Here is a 9,997-nt window from a genome sequence, read left to right on the forward strand (position 1 = left end):
TTCGTAAATTAACGTAAATTTAATATAGCTTCAATGGGTCAATACTTTTCATCGTGTGCATTTATTCCGATTTAAATTTTTCCTCCTTAAATTCTTAATGTACTCAATTGCTCGTCTGTATTAAGTAACAGCACCTGGTCTGTTGCATCACGCACGCATTACATCTATGGAACTTGATAGTCGACAGCAACTATTTCGAACTCTTATAATAACACGATTTTTGAGATGCGTTCAAATGTACTTTAATGAGCAAATATCAACAAATGGCTATACAATAAAAATATACATGTACTGAAATTAAATTGCTACCGCATAGATTCTTAAAGGTTTTTGTGTTCACAACTTACTCGCCATAAGGATTCAGTTGTTCACCATTTGCTTGTAACTTTTCATAAGTAACTATTACTTGCAGTTAAAAGGTGTGATGATGGTACCAGACATTGTCTTTAATGTAATGTATTAATTACCGGTTTATACTACGTAAATGGTAAAATTGTAATTATGTGTTAAACAATCTGCAGTGAACGCTTAATTCATTGTTCGACGTCAATCAAAAATAATTGGCGTCAGTTAACCTCGGAACCGATTGGGCGGCGGAAAATACAGTTTTGCAACTAGAAAGTAACCTGCGAATTTCCCGTGACGCATCTTTGTAAGCAAAAATGACTGTAATGTGGCTTGTCAAATTTACATCGGTTGCCAGGGTATTCGCAATAATTGTGATCCAAATAGACCAGTGCACGGTTGCAATTAACACCTTAATTTGCACTGGTAAACAATTTAACGGCAATTCATGTCTGGTTGCCCTTTATTGGACAAGTTAACACAGCAAAGGGAGTGCTAAACATTGAAAGATCTTCTCCCCGCTCCTCGCGCGCTGCGCTGCTTGAATGGCCTCTATAGACGCCACAAGCTGTCGATTCGAACCCCAGCACGGTTTTCCCAGCACGTTGAGTGTACTTGATACCGCCGTCCTTCGACACTTCCATTATCTTCATAGGGCCACCCCATCGAAATCCTGGCCTGTATCTCTGCCCAAGGTCCGCCACGCCCGTCTTCTACGCTGCCACCTCCGCTGTCCCCGTCCCTCTTCCGGCGATGTAGTGAAACCACTATCTACCTTCGGACAATTACCATTCCGATCATCACAGTCGTCGTTATCGCCATCATCATCATCATCACCATCAGCGTAGTCATCAAAATCGTCATCATCTTCCTCATCATCATTATTATTACCATCATCATCATTAGCAGCAGCAACAGAACAATCAAAGCACAGTCTTTTAAAAATTAAAAAAAGATAATTCTTTACAAAATAATGTACAGCAATAATGTGTATTCGTTTTGTAGCTGAATACAATCGTCTTTAAAATTAAAAAGTACTGACTTATGTCGCAGACGTTGTTTGCAAACAAATTATTTGCCGTATTACATCCACATACATTTCACGGAGTACGAATCTTATCGGAGACGTATGACAGTGTTGGGCGATCTAGATATTGCATCTCTATATGGTATTTATCTTGCTTTTATGTAAAATGAATATTTTGTATTTAATACTATTAAAGACCTATATAAAACCACTGCATACTGGCAGTAAAACTCAATAAGGATCAGTTGGTGACGTTTCTACAAAATTACCAAATCAACAGAAAAAGTAAGAATTTTCCATTAGGGTTCGTCCTTAATGCTATACTACACACTCATAATTTTCAGCCAGTGTTCAGACTTTAATTTAACTTATTTTAAAGACAATGTGGAACTTTCTTGATTTTCCTTAATTTAGACATTTTTGTAACTGCCTAAATTCCATTTATTTATTAAGGGCCTACTCTCAAACATGTTATTGGCCTTGGGTAAAGGTAAATTAAGGTGATAACCTGGGTAAGACAGCTAGGCTAAAAATAGATTGATGATCTCAAGATCTAGAATCTCAATTGCAATGATCAGAACAATAACGGTAAACACTATTTCACTTCTCAATTGCAATGATCAGAACAATAACGGTAAACACTATTTCACTTCTCAATTGCAATGATCAGAACAATAACGGTAAACACTATTTCACTTCTCAATTGCAATGATCAGAACAATAACGGTAAACACTATTTCACTTCTCAATTGCAATGATCAGAACAATAACGGTAAACACTATTTCACTTCTCAATTGCAATGATCAGAACAATAACGGTAAACACTATTTCACTTCTCAATTGCAATGATCAGAACAATAACGGTAAACACTATTTCACTTCTCAATTGCAATGATCAGAACAATAACGGTAAACACTATTTCACTTCTCAATTGCAATGATCAGAACAATAACGGTAAACACTATTTCACTTCTCAATTGCAATGATCAGAACAATAACGGTAAACACTATTTCACTTCTCAATTGCAATGATCAGAACAATAACGGTAAACACTATTTCACTTCTCAATTGCAATGATCAGAACAATAACGGTAAACACTATTTCACTTCTCAATTGCAATGATCAGAACAATAACGGTAAACACTATTTCACTTCTCAATTGCAATGATCAGAACAATAACGGTAAACACTATTTCACTTCTAAATTGCAATGATCAGAACAATAACGGTAAACACTATTTCACTTCTCAATTGCAATGATCAGAACAATAACGGTTAACACTATTTCACTTCTCAATTGCAATGATCAGAACAATAACGGTAAACACTATTTCACTTCTCAATTGCAATGATCAGAACAATAACGGTTAACACTATTTCACTTCTCAATTGCAATGATCAGAACAATAACGGTAAACACTATTTCACTTCTGATTGTGATATTGAACAAAAAAAGGAATTGTGATAAAAAGGCCCCATAATGCTTTCAGAAAGCATGATGACTTCAAATGTATGATAAATATAAGTAGTTATTAATTATGATAACTAAATTAATCATAACTTAAACCCAAAAAATAGCATTATTTACAAAGAAGTGTCATCTTGAAGATTTGATCCTTTTGTAATTAAAAAATAATATTTATAAATAATGATAATTTAATATAAACAAAATCGCATATATATTTTATCATGAATACCATCAGAATTATAATACATGGTTAGGATTCAGTGTCATTGTTAAAGAGTTATCATGTCATGTAGCGTTTTATATGCCATTTGCTAAGACATAAATAACCCAATCATTTGCGAAGACATACAGGACTACAGGCAGCGGGAATACCATTTCAATCCAATGAGATTTTTCTGTTAAACAGAGATTGTGTAGCTTTAACATATTTTGATTAAGTAACCAAAAAACATATTAATGTCTTGATAAGTTCAATATTGTTATACAGTTACTTTTTTCATAATGTACAGAAACAACAGTATGTTCAATGCTGCAGTTGCAAAATGTGGCAGACTCAAAAAACTACCTAGTATCATTCGGTTACCTTTAGTAAATCTGTGTCGCAAGAGGTAACGGTTGCTGAACCCGTGCAGAAAGGCTAAACGACAATCTTCCCATCAAATTACAGAAGATCAACCAGTCATCAATCTAAATTGTTTGCTATACTTCCAGTTTTTCGCCTGACTGCCACAGTTGACGTCTGTTTATTTTCCAAGTATAATGATTCCAAATCGTTACTTAGATGAATGGCTGCACAATGACATAAATACGAAATACATATGTAGTATTACATTATTCAACCATCCGTTTTTTTACCGACTTAATACATTAACCGCTTAAAAGTATTTCCGTTAAATATTGTACAGATACAACACTCGTTCCAAACTTGTGCAAATCTTCCTGAACATTAAAGAACGGCCAATATATATACACATAAAAACACAAACAAGTGAGTCGAAAGTAATATATTAATTAATATATATTATTATTTATATATGTGACAAGGTATGCGACATCATCGCTTGAAATGCTGATCTCGGCACAACAGGCAATGTATGAAGCTCACTTCTTCATCAATGTTAAACCGATTTGCAAACCTTGGTATTAAACAACACACAATACTTCGTAATAAAGGAATCAATTGATGCATGTTCGCACACGTCTACAGTGAAGCGGTAATGAAACAGCAAATTGCAGAAACATTTTCTAGAATCGATCTGGCTACCACGAACATTAATTGCAACATGACATGCATAATTCGGCTTGACCGTCATTCCTACTGTAATTACAAATAAAATAAAATCACAATTATCGTTATTTTACACTTACTTACAATAATATCCCTCCAAATCCAATTGCGATATCAGCTTTCCAACTATTCAGCATAATGTTATTACTTTCGATTAACAGGAAACCCCGCCTCCGATATTAACCAATGAGAGCACAGCTTTGTTAAAAACTATTCCCGCGGCATATATGGCGTACCGGAAGTTAAAACATGGTCTATCAAAGTAGAAGCCATTTTGTCTCGTTCTTCGCAGTAGTAATAACGCATGCGCAAAGAGACAAATTCACTCGATTTTTTCAATAACTGATTTGTTAACGAAACGAAAATCGTTTTATTTTCAAAGAACGTTATTTTTGCACTAAAAAAGGTCTTAGACAAAGTCTTAGAAGAAAACCTTCTAAAAACAATTTTCTAACAGAAAAATTGTAAGAATGATACAATTCTATATAAAATGTATTAGTATTGTTTAAAATACCACCCCAGAAACTGGCAAAGTTAGTTTTATTTGATATTCTGCTTCAACAAATTTAGCAAAAATCAAAAAGTTCAAGTTGCGTGTTCAAATACTATCCAGCAAGATAATTTATTATTAGACACCCAAGAGGTCAATACGTTTGATTCGAAAATAATGTCTATTTACTGCGCCTTGAAATATATTTGTCTATTTATGGGGTGTATGAATAAAAACCAGTATAACATAAACATTATATTATAATGCTTGGCAAGTTTTACCATCATATTCATGTTAAAATTTACAATTAATATTATTTTATTTTCAGTTTTCGTATTCTCACATTCCACGTTCCACTACGGATTTACAAAAAGAGTCTTTGATTCAACCTGGCATATACTGTTCCTAACAATTGAATGTTACCCAATAATACTAGTATCTAACGTTCTCAACACTGCCGGCGTAGCAAAATGTCTGGCGAGAAAAGAAAGTAGCAGCAGTAGGGAAAATAGTGTTCACACCGTTCGTCTTGTGATGTTTGGTGAGTTTGGGTGAACGTGAGTTTGGGTTTTCTTTCCGTCCCGATTTTGTGTCTGCTCTGTAACTTCAACATATCTAGAAGAAAGGTTATATAGCTTAAAATAAGTATTCCACATGACTAGATCCAAGTAATTCCATGATCCTCGGAAGGTTAATGTCAAAACTCAAGATCTAAGGTTATACGTTTTGGTGTCCACACTTTAAATTTCATACGGACTTTTAATGACTTTACTATAACTTTATATACATTATTATTCGCAATTATAAGAAGATGTGTTGTATATAGATTCTATGCTCCTCGGTTAAAGGTCAAGATCACAGTTTAAGTTCAAAGTATAGAAATGATTGCCGCTTCTCGAATAATTGTAATTGTCTGGTAGGATCTAAATTTAACTTCTAACAATTATTCCCCATTGCCAGATAATGTGTCACATGTAAATTCGCCCCATGCTCAGTAAAAGGTCAATGTCACAATTCGATGTTTAAAGATATACATTTTCGTTTCTGATCTGTAATATGTCAGTTCCACAGAGGATTTTAATATAATTAAGAAAAATTATAATCAACTCCATGACCAAACAATTTGGTGCAAACAAATCGAATTCTCCTGTTCTGTGTGAATGTTCAAGTTAACCATTTCCCACTAGGATACGGATTTTGACGCATTTGTAGTCCCTTAGAACGTTGTATTTATTTGAAGACCTTTCTTAATAAATTCAAGTTTTAAAATTACCAACCCTTACTTACAGAAGAGCAGCAACCAGCATTAAACCTGAACAGACTGCGAGTTACTGTTTGCACATAACAAGTTTCACTTTGTCTGTGAGTTGGAAAGGGTTAACAGGGTTTACAGTTCAATTTTTAAGGATGTTATATCCACTCCGTAACAAATACAGGTGTACATTGAACCGAACCGTTTATGTAGGCTGCAGTCTGCATTATATGTTTGTGTAAATATACAAAGTGGCGTAGTTTTATCATTTATCTTTAATGTAATTTCTCACTTCAATTTGTTTGCTTATTTAATCAATGTGTGCTAAACAATATTTAACACATTTACATAGATGATGCTATACTATCCGTTTAACTGCAATGATGAATTGTGAGGCCTTCATTCAAAATAATAACATTAATGTATGATTATAACTGTTTTTTATCTTGATTATATTGAACGCCTAAATGTTTTGAGGCAATCTCAGGGTTGTTGTTTTGGTAGAATCAGTACTGAGTTTCTGAAAGAATAAACTTGAATTTTTTTATTATTTTTTTAATGTTTTTTTTTCAATATCATACATACAATGTAAACATGTATATGATCATACAACATAGTGATTGTACAAAGCAATATAGTTCAGACATGTTATACAAGATATGCTAATATATATATTTTTTTAGAGAGAAAAGAAAAGAACAACAGAGGAATAGTTATGAAATATGATGAATTGTATAAAGTTGAAAGAAAACATACTGGACTTGTGTGTTTTGTTGTATATTCACAATGATCTTGTCTGATTGAAAAAATAAGAATAAAAAAAATTAACAAAACTATTTTAGAGAGATAAACTAACATTAGAGTGAAATGTATATAAGTGGACAAAACATTATGAGAATTTAATCCGATTCCATTTTTGTTCAAAGATGTGTAATGTGTCATTACTGAGGGCTATTTCTTTCTCAATCTGAATTTTTAGTTTAAGACTATGGACAAAACAATTAAAATTTGGTACTTGTTTTTTGTACTTCATGTTTCAGATAAAATATTTCATCAATATAACCATAAAATTCACAATATTATTACAGTCTATTGATTTCAATGAGTTAATTCCGAAACTTACATTTAAGAGAGATAGTTTAACGTTTAGTTGATGTTGTTCAAGAAAAGATATTAATTGATTCCAAATAGGCTGGATGTGTTTGCACTCCCAAAAAGATGTTCTATAGTTTCAATGTTTTCACTGCAGAAGTCACACGGATTTGAGTTAGATAATTTACATTTAAAGAGATATTTATTTGTAGCTATAATTCTATGGATGTATTTATATTGAAAATTTCTCAGTGTGCTTTCAATAGTTGCTTTTTATGGCATGGTAAATATGTGTTTCCAATTAAATTCATACTTTCATATTAAAACCTGGAACTCCTGATTGACTGGTGGACATTATACACAATACTCAACTTATACGGGTTATCAATGCAGATTTGGCATTACTTTTTTAGTGGTTGTTTTCACATGATATATGAACTAACTGTTTGGATTAACTGTTTAAAGTCTCAGTTAGTTGAATTTGTCAAATTTAGCAATGAAGACATACTGCTTTAATTTATGTATTTTTTATATAGGTTAAAATATTAAGTTACTGAAAGTGCATATGTACATTTATTTAAAAGAACTCAATTGTCAGCTTCAAATACTTAGAGCTAATTATTCAGAATTCCTCTTTATTTTGAAGCTTTTACTTGTATCCGAATAATTGTTGATGCTATGTTAATAATATTTTTGTAAAATTTTATATTGTGTATTACATTTTAATTTACCACTATTTAAAAATGTCTTTATTTAACATGTTATCGAGAGGACCAATTCTTACCTCCGATTTGATTATTGTGGGTCCCTAGTTTAAGAAACTTCATTGAACACTATTTTATATCACTGAAAATAATGTTGCTCAGTCACACAATTTTTTTTAATGAAAACAAAAAACACGATTTTTAAGTTATTTAGATAAACCTTTTCGACCCCAAAAATGTTATGTTTGTGTAAACTCTGTGTTTTCCTAAATCTGTCAGTATAAAGCACAAAAAATGAACACCTCTTATCCTTACTGGTAAATTACTGCTTCTGAAAAGATAGTGATGACGTTTAAGCATTAAACTAGCCTTATCAAAAAGCCACCTTTTCACAAACAAAGTGTTCGAGTAACCTTCAGTTGTTTATTCTAGGCAAGATTATTGTGTTCAAAATTAACCACATATCCACAAATCGTTTTTTTTTATAAATATAATACATGTTACAAATCCCTTAATAATATCTTTTCACGTACTATCGACGTTTATAATATCATATATATGTTTTGATGTTTTCAACGACCTTGAGTGCTTAAGACAGTGATATTTATATGTAATTGTTTCGTATTTTATGTTCATACATACTGTATGGTGGCATAAAGCAGTCGCACTGTCCGTCCGTAAGTCGGAATGTCCGCCAGACCGGAATTCCGTGTCCGGAGTAAACTTCAAAAAGGCTTTCAGATACTAATCTGTTTGCTGGAATGTGAGTCTACCTGCATGAATTACAGATCAAGTTTGAATTTCGTTCCGGTCCATTGATTCTATGCTACCTTATAGACCGTGTTCGTATAAAAAAAATCTACAAAAACAGTTTTTCGAAAAAAATATTAAACGCTTTAAGATATTGACCTGATGTTTCGTATTTGATGCTACTTACATGGCTTTCATGCTCATTGATTTTTGACAAAGTACCGATCCTTGAACTTTACAATTTACTTTGAAATAGCACTTTTGCGGTGTTGTTTTTGTCCGAAACGCTTTCAGATACTACACTGTATTATGTGTGAGTCTGAATGACTCAAAGATCAAGCTCGAGTTTTGCGATAACTGCTTAAATTGCGTCATTGGTACGATACGTTAATCACTGGAAAAAAACAGGAGGGTAGTGTTATCAATATATGTATTATACCAAAGTCTTCATAAATATAAGTTGTCCGATGATTCTATACTGATTGAGTCTACATAAGTTTCAGAACACGCGTTGCCATCTACGAATTGGGGTTATCAAAAGCAACAACCGCGCCGTCTCAGATTTAATCAAAATGTCAGCATACGGTAGATTTATGTGCAAATTATGTGACGATTTCTTGGTGATTTTCGTTATTTGCTAAAGAATGTATTTGTGAAGCTTTATAAATAATACAATGGGATGCTGAGTCATTAAAAATTGGTTGTCGGCAGCGATTTCTATGCATATAACTTTCGCAGAAAGAATGCCATGCACAAACGCAGCAAAATATCATTTGTTACAGAGTGATATTAAACCATCCATATTCACTCATCTGCTTATATTATTTCTTATTTCAGAAGAACTTTTAATAATTGTATATATTTATTTACACGTTAAAACAAATTAAAAATCATCAATAAAATAAATTAGTTAATTTAGACTAATGTCCGTATTCTGATCTCATGTTATGACATGATGTCAGTAAACTATTTATCTGTATATTTTCAATATATAATATTTATCAGGTAATATAATGTCTAATACTCGTTCCCTGACCGATAATGAAAACAATATGTCTACGCTTTAACATGCATATCAAGGTATTATGCTAGAATACATGTAGTTAATATTGGAAGACTTTTTATTTTTACTATATCTTATTGGCGACAGAAACAAGAAACATAAAGACTTTGTTTTGTTTTATTTTAAACGAAATTATTGACGAACGATTACTCCGTGTGTAAAGATGTTGTCTCAGGCAAAGAGATGCACGTGTTTTATTTTATCAGCTGTACTGCTGAAACATGGAATGTAATATTCGACTGAAAAATCTCTGGAATCGGCCAGTATGTCGAGCTCAAAAAGGTCGATACTAGAATTATTTAGCCAATTATAAAATGTGTCATATTTAATGTACAAAAACCAAACTATCAAGATATCGCCAAAATTTACAATTCAAGAACTAAGTTCACATACATATATTACATGTATATGGTATATTTTGTATTAAAACAAATAAATCAGTAGAGTTTTATATTTGGAATCACTTATTATTTACAATATATACAATCTATCTTAACATTATCATCGTAATCAC

This window comes from Dreissena polymorpha, chromosome 6, assembly GCF_020536995.1.
Source record: "Dreissena polymorpha isolate Duluth1 chromosome 6, UMN_Dpol_1.0, whole genome shotgun sequence".
In the NCBI taxonomy this organism is placed as follows: Eukaryota; Metazoa; Mollusca; class Bivalvia; order Myida; family Dreissenidae; genus Dreissena; species Dreissena polymorpha.